The 19,410-nt window shown below is 35.7% G+C and overlaps 1 protein-coding gene across 29 annotated transcripts in view; it reads right to left on the bottom strand.

Moving 5' to 3' along the window:
- GTDC1 (glycosyltransferase like domain containing 1) overlaps nt 1-19,410 on the bottom strand; it is a 404,807-nt gene that overhangs the window by 355,562 nt on the left and 29,835 nt on the right. The window contains exon 1 of one of the 29 annotated variants that reach the window (XM_058715387.1): nt 1,254-1,500. The exons of the other annotated variants lie outside the window; for them this stretch is intronic. The gene's annotated coding sequence lies outside the window, so the exon portion shown is untranslated. Of the gene's footprint in view, nt 1-1,253; nt 1,501-19,410 lie in introns of those variants that run through there. 29 annotated transcript variants of the gene reach the window in all.

The raw sequence follows: 19,410 nt of genomic DNA, 5'->3' as shown, positions 1-19,410 counted from the left end.
TGGATATATTTTGGACGAATGAAAAAATTTTCCATTGTTGCTGAAACTCTCTAATTGAGGAACTTTTATCAAAAAGTAATTTTGAAAAAAAAGAGTAAATGGATACAAATCCACTTTAAATGAACAGCACACTCTAAAAATAAGATACCATGTAAATTAAGAACACTAAAAGTAAGTACTGTGGAAATAATGGAAATAATAATAACTGTATGATTTAGGTTAGTTTCACTGTAGTATGTCTTTTGCATGAAATGATAAGAATAAATTTTAAGCTGTTTAGAGGAACACAAAATGAATGGTAAAATTTCTCCAAACCTACATAAATAACATAAAAAGGTTGTATCCATATTATATAGAAAATCTATGCAAATTAAAATGAAAAACAAATACAAAATATTAGAAAGGAAGTTTTAATCTAACAAATACAGAATAGATGCAAATTTTACAAATGATATCTTTTAACTATCAAATTCACCAACTTTATTTATAAAATGATCATTGCTGCTATTCTCATTTCAGTGGGGATATAAAACGGTAAAACTTTATGGAAAACAATTTTTTTTAAGATTTTATTTTTAAGTAATCTCCACACCCAACATGGGGCTTGAGCCCACAACCCCAAGATCAAGAGTCGTACGCTCCATGGACTGAGTCAGCCAGGTACCCCTGGAAAGCAATTTTAACACATAAACTAAGATCTTAAAAATATTGATACCCTTAGCTACAGTAATTTTTTTTTCTAGTGATACATCCTATGGAAAAAAATCAAAACAATGATAACAATCATTCACAAATATATTCATCACATTATATACATTTTAGAAAAAAATCCAGAAATAAATAATAAATTATGATAAATAATAAATAATGATACATCCAAATGACAGATGAAATTTTAATGATTTGTGGGAAATCGTTATGATATAAAATTAAATTAAAAAGGAAGATTATAAAATCATAAATTCTATGTTTTTAACTATGGAACACTATAAAATTTCAAAGAAAAAAGACTGAGGAGCACCTGGCTGGCTCAGTCAGTAGAGCAGGCAACTCTCGATCTCAGGGTCATAAGTTCAAGTCTCAGGTTGGGCATGGAGCCTATACTTGAAAAAAGAATTTTTATTAATGAAAGGAAATATGCCAAAATATTAACGTTCTGCCTCTGGATAATGGGATCATGGGTGATTTATTTCCTCAGCTTCTTTTCTGTAACATATATGTATTACTTTTACAACTAGAAAGATAAATGGCACCTGGGTGGTTCAGTCTGTTAAGCGTCCAACTCTTGATTTCAGCTCAGGTCATGTTCTGTGGTTTATGGGATTGAGCCCCACGTCAGGCTCTGTGCTGATAGCATGGAGCCTGTTTGGGATTCTCTCTTTCCCTCTCTCTGCCCTTCCCTGGCTCATGCTCTCTCTTTCTCTCTCTGTCAAAATAAATAAATAAACTTCAAAAAATAAATGAAAACAGAAGTAGGAAAAAAGTAACAATTTTCACTAAATATACAACATTTCGAACTACAATATTAGGACATTTAATATAATACCTTAACTAACTGCTAATTATTTTAATAAATTTGAAACATCATCTCAGTGAAAAGTTGATAAACAGCATATAAAGAATGATGTACCTTTCAAAAAGGAGACATACTCTTCCTGAATCCCTTCATAGGTTTTCCTCTATTCAAAATCCTTCCAGTCACAGGCTCCTACATTGGTTCTAGCTTCAAAATATCTACATATCCCAAACTGGTTTTTTAATCTATCATTCTGGTCACAATCAATTTAACATCCTAAATCACACATTTTCATCAACCTGCCTAATGATAATAGCTAAGACCCCAGGACCTCCCAGTCACTGAGCTGTCCCTTTACATATCATATCTCTATTTTACAAACGAACTCTCTATGAAAAGTATCATCACATTAACTTTGTAAATGTGTGACCTCAGAGAAGCTAAGTAACTGTCCCAATGTCACACAGTTAGAAAGTAAGGGAACTGAAATGTGAACACTGGTCATTCAGATGCAATACATCACAGCACCTTTCAATAAAGGTGGCATAACATAAAATCCTGTTTTTCACAATTTTAGCTCTGCCTCCTAAGGACAAACAAAGGCAGAATTCCAGAAAGAAATAAAATCACAAATAAAGTGTAAAGGAACATAGACAAGTATTTCAATCTGTATCCTGATATTCTACCTTCTACACTTAACTAGTGAATGTTGGTACCTCACTCATCCCAATCACTTATTCTGAGGCCAGAGATAAGAGAACACAGGTAATCAAGCAAACTGTTGTGGCAGACTGTATTTTTTTTATAAATGGCCACAGCAATATTTCCAATCCTACATGACCTTCCAGGACCTTGCCAGTCATGCACCCAGAAACAGAGATAATATCCCTTCCAGCTTAAATTGAGTAGGGCTTTGTATCAAGGAACAAAATGTCTTGGAAATAATACCATGTGACTTCTGAAAGTTATAAAAGGCAATATAGACATAGGCTCATCCTGTCTCTGTCTCTCCAACCTCCCTTTTTCCTCTCTATCTCTCTCTTCCCACCTCTCCCTTATAACCCAGCTACCATACTGTGAGGAAACCCAGGCAACAAGGAAAGGCCACATGTCAGTGCTCTGACCAAGACCCCCACTTGTTATCTCAGCCAGCCTGCACCACCAAACGTGGGCTTGGGCAAGCCTTCAGATGATTCTAGCCCCTCCTTTTGAACCACACAACTGACACAAAGTGTACCAAAGACACACTATGCCAAATGAACCTTTCCAAATCACAGACTCCTGAGCAAAATAAATATTTTAAGCCACTACGTTTAAGAATGATTTGTAAGGTAGCAAGGAGTCACCAAAACAGATGTTTGGGGCTGTAGTCGCAGCAAGTTAAAGAATTTAGTGATTATTCCATGCAAACTTATATTACTTTCTGAAACTACCCTCTTTTAGAATTAGCTAAAACATAGCCCATAGGTCTTTTGACTTCTGACTGGTCTCTGAAGACTGGAGCTTTCAGGGCTGCTTGACTCTCCTTTTACAGTCAAACTGCATACCTTGTTGAAATACAGTATCATCTTAAAGGTTAGAGTCACATCTTTTCAGGGGGAAGTTCTAAGAAATTCTAAAACACAACGTCATGGCACCCATGTTCTCACTTATATCACAAAAGATAATTGTGGAAAGTTATTATCAACTACCAATGCTCCCTAGAGTACAGAATTTCCACAAAACATTTTAATGGATGGAGAATGCACAGTAAAATTGTTGGAAAAAAGAACACACACAGATTTAAGGTGGAAAGGGAAAAAAGAATGATAAAATACTATACTTCTAATGCAGACATTCTGTACTCGGAAGATCTGTCCACCAGTTTAGGCCAGTGTAGTGACTGCTTTAACTTTATTTTTTATATAGCTTCAGATGCAATTTCTATTCAACTCGGTGGAAGGAGGTAAAAAAAAAATTTCCCTTTTCATATAAATATAACATAATTTTCCCAGCTAAAAAAGATTTCAATGATGAGGTTTGCATGAAGCCAAGTAATTGCGAATAGAACAGAAACAGTGAAATACGTTTACTTTATACCTTTTTGGCAAAGAATTTTAGGATGGTAGCGGCAAACATCACATGAAAAGTTAACCAAGTTAGTCATTTGCAGAGATTAATGATCAAATGATTTGACCATAATACATTCCTTGATGGGAAAATACATCAGGCTTGTTATCAAACACAAATTCTGTGAAAATAAGCGACCCCCCCCAAAAGTTTTTGTTTGCTAGGCATAGTCTTCTTTAGCACCAGACCTTGTTGACAGTATAATAAACATACCTCTTCTTCCTACGAAACCTAAGTCTCTTCTCTCATAGCTCCAACCTCCCAATAGTGTCTTATTCAGAGCCACATAATGTAGGAAAAACTATCATCATCATCACTGGAAAAGTAAAATTCCTCTATTCTCCTTGATTAATTATTTGAACATGTGGTATATTCACATCAGGTAAGTTGCTAAAATATGTATCATGTATCATGGAGGCAGAGTTCATTGCCAAAACAATTTATATCCAATCTTTTGATGGAATAATATTATAAACAAATACATAAACTTCAGATTAAATAAAATAAAATGAATATAAAAGTTTATCTGTTATCCCTCTTTCTTTTGAATAAAAAGAAAAAAACAAAAACAAAAACTATATAAAAGATACCACAATCTGTCTCTAAAACTACAAAGAACACTGGAAGCTGGGAATAAGGCTTAAAGAGATCTATACTTTTTAAAATTATATTTTAATAAGACTCTATCCTGTATGATCCATATCTGTTATATAAAACATTATGAAGTCTAATAAGTTGCAAGGGCTGGTTTGACTTTATTAAGTCATGAATGAAACAGCTGAAAATACTCAAAACCTAAGGCACAACAGTTAATAGGGCATGTTTTCAAGATTGATTGGGTAAACTAAACTGTATAAACCTAAAAATGGAACTGACAACTGATAGTTGGGTAAAGAATATGCAACAATTCCTACTACAGAGAATTTTGTATTAAAAGAGAGAGCATCCATAACCTGCAGATCTCTTGTCTTAATTTGAATGGGAATATCCTTGGAATTGGCTACAGATTGCACAATGCCCTCCCTACCATGTATTCTCAGATATTCCAATGTTCCTGAAAGAATCTGAGTTAGTGAAATCTACTTTAGACTCTAATATTAGGGAAGAGACCATCTGTTTTATACATTACTAAATCCAAAGGCCCTGGTAGAGTACATACATTCAAAATATGTTTGTTGAATGAATTAGAAAGAGGGACATAGGTAGGGAGGAAACCAAAGAGGAAGGATGAGAGAGAACAGATGCCCTGCTGCAAATCTGAGTAACAGAGGATTTGAACTATACAAGAAAATATAATTGTTCCCCAAGAAAAAAATTCTCAGACAAATTTCTTGACCACTTGACTGGCCAGATCCTTGGTATTTTTCCCTATGTAAACCATATAGGAAATTCAAGCTCAAAGTGCTGCTGCAATCTCTAAGTGCATAAGTGAGAATATATGCATATGACAAATGAGAACCTAAAGTATAGTAAAAGAAAACAAGGGAATTAAAGTGGTATACTAGAAAATAGATATTTAACACAAAAGAAGGAAGTAATAGAATAACAGAAAACCAAAAAAAGAAATAAAACATATATAATACATTCAGCAAAATGGTAGATATTAATCCCATCTGATCAGTAATTACACTAAAGGTTAATGGACTAAACTCTAAAACCAAAAGTTACAGATTGGCAGAATCAATAAGAAAACATTATCTAACTATATGCTATCTATAAGACATACTTTATTTTAAAAGACACAACAGGTTGAAAGTAAAAGAATGGTAAAAAATATATATACTATACCATCATAACCAAAAAGATCTGGATGACTATCAGACAAAACAGACAGTAAGAGAAAAATTACAAAGTCAAAGAAGGACATTTTATAAGGATAAAAATGTCAATTTCTCAAGAAGACATAATAATTATAATCAAACATGCACAAAATAAGACCATCCTCAACTACATGAAGCAAAAGATGACAGAATTGAAGGGAGAAATACATACTTCTACAATAATGGCTGAAAACTTTAGTACCTCACTTTCAATATAATTATTGAAAGAAACAACTAGGAAAATTCACAGAATATCAAAAAAGAAACAGAGGACTTGAACAACACTATACACAAACTAACCTCAAGAGACATCAACCGAACACTACACCCAACAACAGCAGCACAGACATTCTTCTCAAGCATGCACAGAACATTCTCTGGGATAGACCATATGTTAGGCCATTAAAAACAAGCCTCAGTAAATTTAAAAGGACTGAAATCATACAAAGCATGTTCTCCAACTGCAATAAAATTAAATGAGAAATCAACAATGGAAGGAAATTTGGGAATTCAAACAACACACTTCTAAATAACCAGTAGGTCAAAAAAGAAATCAAAAGAGAAGTTAGAAAATACTATGAGTTGAATAAAAATGAAAACACAACATACCAAAACTTATGGGATACAGCTAGAGAAGTGCTCATAAGAAAACTTATGGCTGTAAATGCCTAAAATTTAAAAAATCTTAATAAACATCCTTAATAAACTAGAGAAAGAAACGCACACTAAATCCAAGCAGAAGAAGTGGAATAATAAAGATGAGAGCAGAAACTAATAAAATAGAGTATGGAAAAACAATAGAGAAAATTAACAAAACCAAAAGTTGGTTCTTTGAAAAGATCAACAAAATTATCAAACCTTTAGCTAGACTGATCAAGAATGAAAAGAGACAAGGGAAACCATTACTGATCTTACAGAACTACAAAGGATATAAGGAAATACTGTTAACAAATATATGCCTACAAATTAGATAATCTTATAAAATGAACAAGCCCAAAAGAGCCTCAATTACTGAAATTCAAGAAGACATAAAACATCTGAATGGACCTATAAAAGTAAATTCATTGGATTTTTAATAAATAAATTGATTTTTCCCATCAATAAAAGCCCAGGATTTACATTCACTGGTGAATTTTACCATTTAAAAGAATTAACACTAAATTTTCACAAACCTTTCTCAAAACAGAATAGGACAAAACACTCCCCAACTCATTTCTCTGAGGGTAGGTAGTACTATCTTGACACTAAGACTAGACAAAAGATATCTCAAGAAATCTGTAGCCCAGGGGCCGCTGGCTGACTCAGTAGGAAGAGCATGCAACTCTCTTATCTCGGGGTAGTGAGTTCAATGCCCCACGTTGGATGTAGAGAACTAAAAATAAACAAACTTTAAAAAAAAAAATCTATAGGCCAATATCCCTTATAAATATAAACATGCAAAAAACCTAAACAAAATACTAACAAACCAAATCCAAAAACATATGAAAAGAGACATGACTAAACAGGATTTATCTGAGGCATGCAAAGTGGGTCTAACAATGAAATCAATTATTGGTTCATTCAATAAAATGAAGGAGAAAAACGACATGATCATCTCAATAGATTAAAAAAAAAAAAGCACTTGACAAGAATTTTTTTTATATATATAAAAATAGTTTTCATAAAGAAAGACCTCTAATGGGGTGAGTTCCCTTCACATCACTAGGCAGCCTCACGAGGTGGTCCTTGGTCCCCCTGTTGATGGGAAAGATCCTCCTTGCCAAACTCCACTCCCTCCTTTGCGCCCTCCTCCCAATTCTCCATCTCAGGCACCATTGAGGACTGCTTCACAGTTCTCATGGCCACTTCCTCCCTGTCAGCATTGACCAGGATGGTCCAGGAGCTCTTGTCTATGCTCCCTCCAGCTGTTCTGGCTCCTCCACATGAGGAGGCAAGGGAGGGAAAGCAAGCCACTCCTGCACAGCAGGTACTTGGGCATAAACTTGTAGGCGATCTCCTCCCCCTCCACGACCTGCCTCTTGATCCTCCAGTTACCCAGAGACTGATCCTTCTCTGAGCTGTTCCTTAGCTGCACAAACCTGCCCTCCAGGTTTGATCAAAATGTAAAACATTCAAGAAACTAAGAATAGAAGGGAATTTCCTCAACCTGATAGAATCCAGGAAAAACCCACAGCTAGCTAGCATCACACATAATGGTAAAAGACTAAAAGATTTTCCCCTAAAATCAGGAATAATAAAAGGATATTCATTCTCGACACTACTATTGAATATTGTATTGGAGATTCTAGTCAGAACGGTTGGCAAAAATAAATAAATAGGTAGATAGATAGATAATAAATAAGCAAACAAACAAATAAAAGGTATCCAGAAGGGAAAGGAAAAAGTAAAACTATCCCTTTGCAAATAAAATCTTATATAAAGAAATTCACTAAGGAATCCACCAAAAATTATTACAACTAATCAGTGAGTTCAGCAAGTTTGCAAGATACAATTTCAATATACAAAAGTCAATTGAATTTCTATATACTAGCAATGAACAATCCAGAAATGAAAGTAAGAAAAAAAAAAACTCCATTTAAAATGCATCAAAAAGAATCAAATATTTAGGAGTAAATTTGACAAAAGAAGTAGAGAACTTGCCCTCTGATAACTTCAAAATACTGTTGAAAGATACAAAGAAATAAATGGAAAGACAGCCCGATCATAGATCAGAGGACCAATACTGTTATCCCTGATAATGAGCATCTTTTCACGGTATTATTGACCATTCAATTATCTTCTTTATAGAAATATTTATTCAGCTATTTTGCCCATTTTTTAATGTGTGTTGTCATTTATTGTTGAGCTGTAGGAGTTTTTAATATATTATGGGTACAAGTCCCTTACCAGAAATATAATTTGCCAATATTTTCTCCCACTCAATGGGTCATTTGCTCACTTTCTTGATACTGTCCTTTGAAGCACAAACATTTTACATTTTCATAAAGCTCAGTTTGGCTTTTCCTTCTGTCACTTGTGGTGTCATTCCTTCAAAATAGGTGTCTCCTAAATGAAGGACTGGCTCCACCACACCAAGATGCTTCCATATTTGAGTTCAACTGAAGCAGAAAGTAACGGGGATAAGGTAAGATGGGAAGAATAAAGTTTTGAAGGTTAGATGTGGTAATAATGTTTTACCTATTCAATCACTATTAAGAATATACGTTTGTATCAAATATCAAAGGCTTTCATACATCAGTCTATGAAATAAAGATTTAAAATGTCAATTATGCTCTAATTGCCAACCCAGAAACCCTCACTCACTTTCCATTGCCCACCTGCCAATTCCTAACATTGAGCAAATTGATCACATAACATCTCCTTTAGGATCCCCAGACTATTGACACTAGTGGGGGGGTGGGGGGCAGGGCAGGGTGGAAGGACAGATGAGAGTTGGTGCCAATAAAAATGTATGGTCTGATTCTTGGCTGGAAATTCTTGCTGTGGGGAAGACTCATTCTGTTTTATTCTTTGAGCATACTAGTTGCTCCAGATCTTCTCCTGCTTTTCAAAGTTCTCACCACCTAACTCTTAACAAATGACCCTGCTTTCCTTCAATAAACTTTCTATAGATCTTTCAACATGAGCCACGAAGCTCCTCCTCTAAATTATAAGTAGGTAACTCATTTATATGTAGAAAAATCATATTTTCTCTCCCTCCCAATTCATAAGAGCTCTTTTTTTTCTCTCAAAGGTTAGCCCATACACCTGTGTCAAATCCTCCCCTCTCTTTTAAGACCATGAACCACCAACTATTCCCTCTCTAAAATCCTCAACCCCTTCTTTATGACCAATGCCTTGGTAGCTTTGACAAATTCATCCATTTCCCTCAACCATTCAAATTCTTTGCCTTATCTTTGAGCTATCGTTTCCACTTTCTCCCCTATTTTCAAAAGAGTCTGTATCATGGACTTCTTCCTTGTCTTCAAACTCGCACCTCAATCCCTCATAATTTAGTTTCTAATCATACCAATCTGCTAAAGTCACCCTCAAAAGAGTCTCCAGTATCACCTAACACCAAATGACATGTACTTGTTCTTCATATACCTTCAAATCTACATAGTATTTAATAATGTTTATTATCCCACCTTTAAAACTTTCTTGTTTTGACTTATATAATTATATACTCTTTGGCTCTCTCATTTTATTTTTCACCATTTCTCACAGGCAACTTATAGTACCTCCTAAATGCATGCATTCTTAATTATCCAGGCCACTAAATCTCATACAAAACTCTCCTTTTCACTCCTATCGTTACAAACCCAAATTCATATTTCATATTACCACTTATCTGAACCAGCCACTATGCCTGTATATTACTCCTTAATCCAAGAAACCAACTGCTTTGATAATAGCATTCTTAAGATTTAGCCTGATTGTCTCATTCTTCCACTTAAAAGAGAGGAAGCATGCAGATTCAAAAGAACATTTGGTTTGAATCCTAGCTCTGACAATTACTCATCATGAGACCTTGGGTAAGTCACTTAACTCCTCTGGGCCTCATTACTTCTCTTATTTAAAATGAGGCTTGTAATATCTACTAAACAAGAGTTATAAATAAATCACAAGACATGTTCAGTTCTGATCCATAAGAGATGTTCTATAATCTTCAAGGGTTGTCTATTGCCTAACAAATAAGATCTACACATCCTTATAAGAGAGTCGAACCCAATTTTTCAGAGAGAGCAAGAGACAGCACATGAGTAGGGGAAAGAGGCAGAGGGAGGGAAAGAGGGAGAGGGAGTCGGAGTCAGAGTCAGAGAGAGAGAGAGAGAGAGAGAGAGAGAGAGAGAGAGAGAGAGAGAGAATCCCAAGCAAGATCCATACTCAGCGTGGAAGCCAATTCAGGACTATCCCATGACCTAGGATAATGACCTGAGCAGAAATCAAGGATCAGGTACTCAACCGGCTGAGCCACCCAGGAGCACCACCAATTTTCCTAGTCTAATAGCCATGTGCTCCCCAATTGTTCTTATGCAGGACCACTAGGGACTCTTCAATGATACACTTGGCTACTACTCTCCCTTTTTCATGTTATGTATTGAGTCTGAAATGGCCTTTTCCCAAATCTCCCCATGCCAATTTTCTACCAGTTACTTAAGCCTAACTCAAGCATCACATCCTTTAAGAAACGCCTAATATGAGGGGCGCCTGGGTGGCTTGCTCGGTTAAGCGTCGGACTTTGGCTCAGGTCATGATCTCACAGTCCGTGAGTTCGAGCCCCGTGTTGGGCTCTGTGCTGACAGCTCAGAGCCTGGAGCCTGTTTCAGATTCTGTGTCTCCCTGTCTCTCTGCCCCTCCCCTGTTCATGCTCTGTCTCTGTCTCAAAAGTAAATAAATGTTTAAAAAAAAAAAAAATTAAAAAAAAAAGAAATGCCTAATATGAAATAATCTTTTTTTTTCAAGGTTTTATTTTTGCCTCTTTTACATCATGTATTCTAGTCAAGTTATTTATACATTAGTCTTTCTTCCTCATTAGAATGTAAACTCTTTGAGGGCTAAAACTGTGTATTTTACCTACTATACTGTCAGTATGCTATACTACAAACAGAGCATTAAAAATAATAATAGTGACACCAAATTCTGAGATTGATTTCCAAGACTATTCATAAAATCTATCCCAGATAATTTATGTAGCCCACCTATCTTATCCATATGCTCACTATGGAAATCACATAAAAATGTTCAATAAGCTGGGACATGTCTAAAGGGAGATATGACTTACTTAAATTATATAATTGAAACACAAATAACTGTAAGTTCGCTTTATGGAGAATAATACGATTTTAGTAACAGTTAAATCCTATCAATTTGAAAGGATAAACCTTGTCATTTTATTTCATTTTTAAAGATAATTTACACAAATTTTCAAATAATTCCATTTCAGGAACACTCAAACATAACAAACGTTCATATACATGAACAAAATGCACCACAAAGCTATGTATCAATGAAATCTCCAGCATATTTTATAAAACTTAATCAGAGCTAATCGTTTTTGCCAGATTTGACTATATATATAATTCTTGAATAGTAAATAGAAGAAATAAGCAAATCATACATAAAAGGGTGATCAAATAATCAACTACAGTCTTCAAGCAAATAACATTATGAATGAATTAAAAAAAGCTAAAGCTTTTTGTCACACTTCTATCCCAGAACATAAGGAAAGAAAAAAGCCAGAGACACACATAGCATAGATGCAAGCAAGTACAAAGTGAAAGAGTGACTGCAAAGATTAGAGAGTAGGAAGCATGTGCTTCCAGTTTGTCTAGTATATACTGTAAACAGTACCTGTTTCCTCAGTCAGAAAAGCCAGAAAAGGAAACTGCACTTCTGCATTAGTTGTGTGTGCACATACATACTTATGTTCTGATGTGGTTGTACTGAAATGCATTATATAGGTCTAAAATTATAGGCAGGACATATCTAGATAAGTAGCAAGCAAGATCAACATTAATGATACATCTTTGGTAAGGCACAACAGGTAAGAATAGATTTGGACATAACTTAACACTTAACTCTTTCCTGTGTTCCACACATCATGCAGCTCAAACTGGATTAAGCGAGGACCCTAAAGATGTCTAGAGAAAAAGGCAGCATTTTTACTTGGGGTATGATATTTATCTCTCCAGATACTGAATCCCTGACCTCTAGATATACTAATAAAACCAATTATTTCCTATTTTCAGATATTATATATATATATATATATATAATCCATATATATATATATAATCCATACATATATATATATAATCCATATATATATATATAATCCATATATATATATAATCTATATATATATATATAATCTATATATATATAATCTGTCTATATATATGTAAGTACTAGATTTCTAAGCTACAAGAAGAGTGTAATATTTACTTTCCTATCTATGTGAAATAATAAAGATTACTTACAGTTGAGTTCAATGAACATCTGTCTCTGAGTCTCTTTTGGCTTTTTAATCCTCATGAGTGTTTGAGCTGACCATTAAGGAAATACTTAACTACTACAAAATCCAATTCCCTTATACAGAGTATACAATGGACCTATTTGGTATAGAACCCTATGAAGGTTTCATGCTAAGAATCCTCTCCCCAAAAATACCTACTTAAGTACATACAGACAAGATTTTACACACCAATGAGCGTTTGTATTTTAGTGACATTCCTAATGTTTGATGAACTTTGACTTCCCTGCTCCCTTTTTCCATGACTTTCTGAAAGTGTTTCCAGACTCTTAAGTTTGTATACTAATTCTCCCTTGCTCTCCCAATTCTACCATTTATCAGTAGGGTAAAGTGCCTTTCTTTCACTTTTTCTTTATAATCACATAATTCTCTGGCAAATTAGATGACTTTATGCATCATGCTGTACTATTTTAATTGATTTTCTTACTTTCTTCTCCACTAAAAATGAATTCCTGAAGGCCTATGTCAGGTCTTTTTCAAGAGCTTGGGAAACTAGCACAGCACTTAGCACAAAGGAAGTATTCATTAAATATCTGTCAATCAAACAGAGACATGGGTTGATAATTGTTGAAGATGAGCAATGGGTACATGCAGAGTAGGGGAGGAAGAGAGTTTCATTCTACTATACTGTCTCCTTTTGTATATATTTGAAATGTTTAAAATATTGGGGGGAAAAGTCTGGTAAAGAGATACTTATAGCCATACATCAGTAACTTTCACATACATGAAAGATTGTTTTTAATGTTTTTTTTGTTTTTTTTTAATGTTTATTTATTTTTGAGACAGAGAGAGACAGAGCATGAATGGGGGAGGATCAGAGAGAGAGGGAGACACAGAATCTGAAGCAGGCTCCAGGCTCTGAGCTGTCAGCACAGAGCCCGACGCGGGGCTTGAACTCACAAACTGTGAGATCATGACCTGAGCCGAAGTCGGACGCTTAACCGACTGAGCCACCCAGGCGCCCCATGTTTTTAATGTTTTATTTATTTTTGAGAGAGAGACAGAGTGCAAGCAGGGGAGGGGCACAGAGAGAGGGAGACACAGAATCCGAAGCAGGCTCCAAGCTCTGAGCTGTCAGCACAGAGCCCAATGCAGGGCTCAAACCCACCAACAGTGAGATCATGACCTGAGCCAAAATCAGACGCTTAACCAACTGGGCCGTCCAGGAGCCCCTTCATATTCATGAAAGATTCTAAAAACAAACTGGACTTGTTCATTTTACCTTAGAGAACTGCAATCAATGAGTAGAAACCAAAACTTTGGCTCTGTACAAGAAAGAATCCTTTAATAACTAAAGGTATCTGAAAATGAAGCTGGTTCCACGGAAGAAAGAAAGAGAGGGGCCCTGCTACTGGGCTAATTATATTCAAGCAGGAGTTGGCCAATCAGAATGGAATACTATTTAGGGCATTAAAACACCATATGGGAAAAATGAATTCTAAAGGATCTTCAGATTCGTGAGTATCTGAAAAACGTTTATTACCTTAAAACAGATACACAGAATATAAAGATGGCTGTTGATTTCATATTCCTTATAAAGCATCTACAAAGAATGAGGTTCTTTCTCAAAACCAATTTCCTCGCAAGCCTTATCTTGCAGGTGTTCACTCTTGGAATTTCAGCTTCCCTCGCCTTTTTGTAGGTCTTCAGTGTGCCCTGTGGCCTCTACTGCACAAGCTCTATTAGAATGCTCTTCGGATAGCAGCTAAGGCACACTGCCTAGGAAAAGGCTTTTCCTTACATGACCAGATCAGGCTCTTCCATTACATGCTCTCAGACAACCACAATCCTTTTCTAGAGGGCAGAGACCCCATGTTTTTGCTCATCACTGTATCCCCAGGGCCTATCACTGAGCCCGGCATGTTGTAAGTGCTCAACAAATATTTGTTGAATGGATGAAGGACGAAGGAATACAACATTCCCTATGAACCTAGTGTTTTCATAAATTATGATTTAAACTGAATACAAGTAACTTGTCAAAATATATCCAAGCTATTTCTTTATCACAAGTGATTAAACTACTTCCCTAGAAACTAAGGACAATAAGAAAATAGCTGGCTAGCTCCCAAGGCAGTATTTTTACACTTGTTTTATTATGAAAACACATTTTCAATAACTTTTAACTTCACCATACACAAAAGAAATTTATTTCCCAGAACTCTTAGGATTCTGACAAGCCAAATGATTCTCAAGTCAAACTGTGGGCTATTAAGCTGAAAGAATATATTATATGAAGTTTAATAAGGACATTAGGTAATGAAGAAGCAGTGAGAGATTCAGGACAGATGGACAACCATCAGGTCATATAAAATATTTCCAAATGTGTGTTTGAAGAAGGATATGAAAATGCTCAGGGTAGGAGTACTTTGTGTAGCTAAGAAACACTGAAGATTGATGAGTAAATTGTCTCACTTACAAAGGCAGGCTACAATCATCTCATTTATCAGTGCAGTTCCTTTTTTTTTTTTTTTTTTTTTATTTATTTTTGGGACAGAGAGAGACAGAGCATGAACGGGGGAGGGGCAGAGAGAGAGGGAGACACAGAATCGGAAACAGGCTCCAGGCTCCGAGCCATCAGCCCAGAGCCTGACGTGGGGCTCGAACTCACGGACCGCGAGATCGTGACCTGGCTGAAGTCGGACGCTTAACCGACTGCGCCACCCAGGCGCCCCAGTGCAGTTCCTTTTAATGATTATTCATTTTTAAATCTTTATAAAATATACCAAACTAAACAAAAAGGAAGACATACATTATGTTTAACACTCAGAATTCACTAATGTAACTAATACACACAGAGGCATTTAGAGTGGTATTTGAGTGGCTTCCATCAGAAGTGGATTTTTTAGGACAAAGTTACAAAATCCTTTTAGGATTAAGATTGCAAGTAAAAATTCTATTAAAGTTCTGAAAGTACAAAAAAAATTCTACCCATACCAAAATTATCACTGTACCTAATACACAAAATATTCGAAATTCCAAATAAGTAAATTCTAACAAAGTTAAACACTAGGTTTTAGGACTATTTTATTTCTATTTTTATTTGGGGGAAATTACCCACTTTCCCAATATTTCAGGTAATAAAGAGTTCTGAATAAGAATTCTAAGGGATCTTCAAATTCTTGCATGTCTGAATACCTTAAAACAAATACACAGACGTCAATATAAAGATGGTTGTCGATTTCATATTAGAGCCAGCATTGCATCATGTTGAAATCACTTAGACTGAACCTTGTTTCTCATAACCTTTAATTTTGGACCCAACATAAACTTTCACCCAGACCTACACTTTCACCCAGGTCATCTATTCCATCATTAGTGCCAGTCCCAGGCTCAGGCCCTCCTCCACTTCAGAGACAAATGACAAACTAAGGAAAAGATGAAGGGAAGCCTTTGGACTAAGTAATGAACTCCAAAAGCATGGTTGTTTTTTGAGGAAATGAATAAAATTTACTTTGGAAAGGTATGAGTGTGGAAAAGACTTAGCCCAATGCCTGAAATATGAATACTAAAATATTGGAACTATTATTATTACTGTGCTTTAATTTTATAAATTGATTTCTTCTGATATTAATGGAAAAGAAAATGTATTTAGTGATGTACCAACACTCCAAATCTACAAATTAGAAAACACAAAATTCCAAAACTCCCTCAACTTTGTATTATAAAAATTTTCAAATTTACATAACAATAGAAGGATAAGATTAATGAACCATATCACAGAGCTTCAATAATTATCACAACTATCAATTCTGTGTTTCTATACACGAAATTAAATGTTTCCATACATGAAAAACACATACAACAGGGCCTCTGTACACAATAAAGCTCTTACTTATTGTTAGCTATTACAACTATTAAAATACAGAGTTCTCTTTTTAAAAATTTGTAAACAAATATTGGCAACAATATAGAGAAATTGGAACCCTAGTGTACTGCTGGTGGGAATGTAAAATGATGCAGCCACTATGGAAAACAGTATGGTAGCTCCTCAAAACATAAAAATAAAATTACCAGAATTCCATTTCTGAATAAATACCCAAAAGAATTGAAAGCAGAGACTTGAATAGGTATGTGTATACCCATATTCATAGCAGCACTATTCACAGTAGCTAAAAGAGGGAAGTAACTCAAGTGTCCATTGATGGATGAATGAATTTTTAAAAATATAGTGTGTGTGTGTACACACACACACACACACACACACACACGCGACCACTCAGTTTTAAAAAAGAAGGAAATTCCGACACATTACAACATAGATGAAACTTAAAGACATACTAAGTAAAACAAAGTCGCAAAAAAAACCACTGCATGATTTCATTTATATGAGGTACCTAGAATAGTTAAATTCATAGAGAAGAAAGTAGAATGGTGGCTGCCAGGGGCTGGGGAGAGGGAGGAATGGGAAGTTATTGTTTAATGGGGTATAGAGGTTTAGTTTGAGAAATGAAAAAAAAAGTTCTGGAGATGGATGGTGATGATGGTTGCACAACAGTGCGAATGTACTTAATGTCACTGAAAAATGGTTAAAAATGTAAATTTTGTTATGTATATTTTACCACAATAAAAAAGTTTTTAAAAACTGCCTATAATTAGGGGTGCCTGGGTGGCTCAATCAGTTAAGCTTCCAACTTCATTTCAGTTCAGGTCATGATCTCACAGTTCAGTTCATGAGATGAAGCCCTGTGTCAGGGTCTGCCTGGACAGCACAGAGCCTGCTTGGAATTCATATTCTCTCTCTCTCTCTCTCTCTCTCTCTCTCTCTCCCTCTCTCTCTCTCTCTCTCTCTCAAAATAAAAAAAATAAAATAAACTTTTTTTTTTTAATTTTTTAATGTTTATTTATTTTTGAGACAGAGAGAGACAAAGCATGAATGGGGGAGGGCAGAGAGAGAGGGAGACACAGAATCAGAAGCAGGCTCCAGGCTCTGAGCCATCAGCCCAGAGCCCGACGCGGGGCTCGAACTCACGGACGGCGAGATCGTGACCTGAGCTGAAGTTGGACGCTTAACCGACTGAGCCACCCAGGCGCCCCCCCTAAAATAAACTTTTTAAAAAATGCCTAAAATGGTCAAATGATACAAAAAGCTCAAATGATATGAAGTTTTATCTAAAGAGATAAATGAATGAGTGACTGGGGAAAATGCTGAGGTAAGCCCCAGTGCTCTGACCCTACAATCCCACTCCTAGATATATACCCCCAAAAACATATACATAAGATCATAATGAACCTGTATGAGGATGTTTATCATAGCACTGTTTGAGTGATACTGGAGGCAACCCAGGTGTCCATTACCTGGATAGATAACTTAGATGTGAATAAGCTATGTTTAAATGTAATTAACTAGAAATATATACCACAACATGTCTAATCTAAAAACAACAAATGAGGGGTGCCTGGGTGGCTCAGTCAGTTAAGTGTCTAACTTCGGTTCAGGTCATGATCTCACAGTTCCTGAGTTCAAGCCCTGTGTTGGGTTCAGTGCTGACAGCTCAGAGCCTAAAGCCTGCCTCAGATTCTGTGTCTCCCTCTCTCTTGGCCCCTCCCCTTCTCATGCTCCGTCTCTGTCTCCGTCTCTCTCTCTCAAAACTAAATAGACATTAAAATACATACATATATACATACATACATGCATACATACATACATACAACAAATGATAAAAGAAAACTCAAGGTTGGAACATGAGATACGTACAAAGTAAAAACTATTCCATATTTGGTTGAAGACAAGAACCAATCTGAGGGCTTATACCAAACATATGTGAGTGGGGATCTACTAGGGGAGGTTTAGGTGGGGTAAGAAAACCACAGTGGGGATTAGGGTTAAAGTAAAAGAATACTACCATAAAACAAGAAAAGCATCTTGTCCTGACCACTTATAATAGGGTGTGTCATCAGCAAAGGAGGATAATTAATGAAACTCTCTGAATAAGAACCCTGAAGAATTTTTTATGCACTAACTCTATTTTCTCTTCCAAATATCTACAAATTTTTGCTCCGAGGTACTTTGATTTAGATAGCTTTTAATCTGACCATCTGTTTACAAAAGGCAAATACACTGGAAAAAAGAAAGAAGGAAACTGGGTTTTTTAGCCAATTGTGATGCCAGTTTTAATCTTTATCAAAAATAACTTAGACAATAAAAGTCTTCCAATACACCATTTTTTAAATTTCAGTTACCATTATGCAACATACAATTGTGCAACATAACAAAAACTATGTATCTTTTCAGAAAATTAACAAACTATGGATTTCTTTGCTGGTGATTATCTCCTAAACAGGAATACCAAAGACGCAAATATCACTGCCTGAAATTGTAGAAGCAATTAAGCTATCTCTTTTATCAAACACGGTATCAGGCACAAAACATAATCCTGGAAGGCTGTTTTTAAAACTACATCCACTACCAATGCCCATGTGCTTTATGACAAATAAAGGCATTAAATGTCAGGGTCTTTAAACTGTGGCCTCAAATCACTAACCAAGACTTAAGATCATTACCACTCCCCCAGGAGGCATGTCTTTCTCACCTGTTCAGTGCCAACACAATCCCCCAGCACATTATGGGTCCTCAAGAAAATGGTTTTTGAAGAGATGACCTCAGCAAATTGACAATAGGTATAAATAAATGAGAGTGTACAAAAGTAACCAATGACAATGGACTTTCACGTATCTGAAGGACTGTCTGAAAATAGACTGCTCAGTCAGCTCAAGTGGTACATTTGGTGCTCCCTAATCTAGACCTAGATACATGTCTCTGAGAACCTAAAAAGGCCCCCAAACACCTAAGTGTTCCTTCTCTGTTCCTCCATGGCATCCATAGCCACAGTCATAGAATGCAGAAAATAGCTGTCTCTCTACCATTGGTATACAAGTCATTGACTTGTGTCCATTATTTGTCTTACTTGTGTTCCATTGCATGGCTTACTTGTGTTCACCCATCCCACAAT

This window comes from Neofelis nebulosa, chromosome 2, assembly GCF_028018385.1.
Source record: "Neofelis nebulosa isolate mNeoNeb1 chromosome 2, mNeoNeb1.pri, whole genome shotgun sequence".
In the NCBI taxonomy this organism is placed as follows: Eukaryota; Metazoa; Chordata; class Mammalia; order Carnivora; family Felidae; genus Neofelis; species Neofelis nebulosa.
Note: the sequence above shows the minus strand (reverse complement) of the source record. Positions and strands in the feature narration are given on the sequence as shown.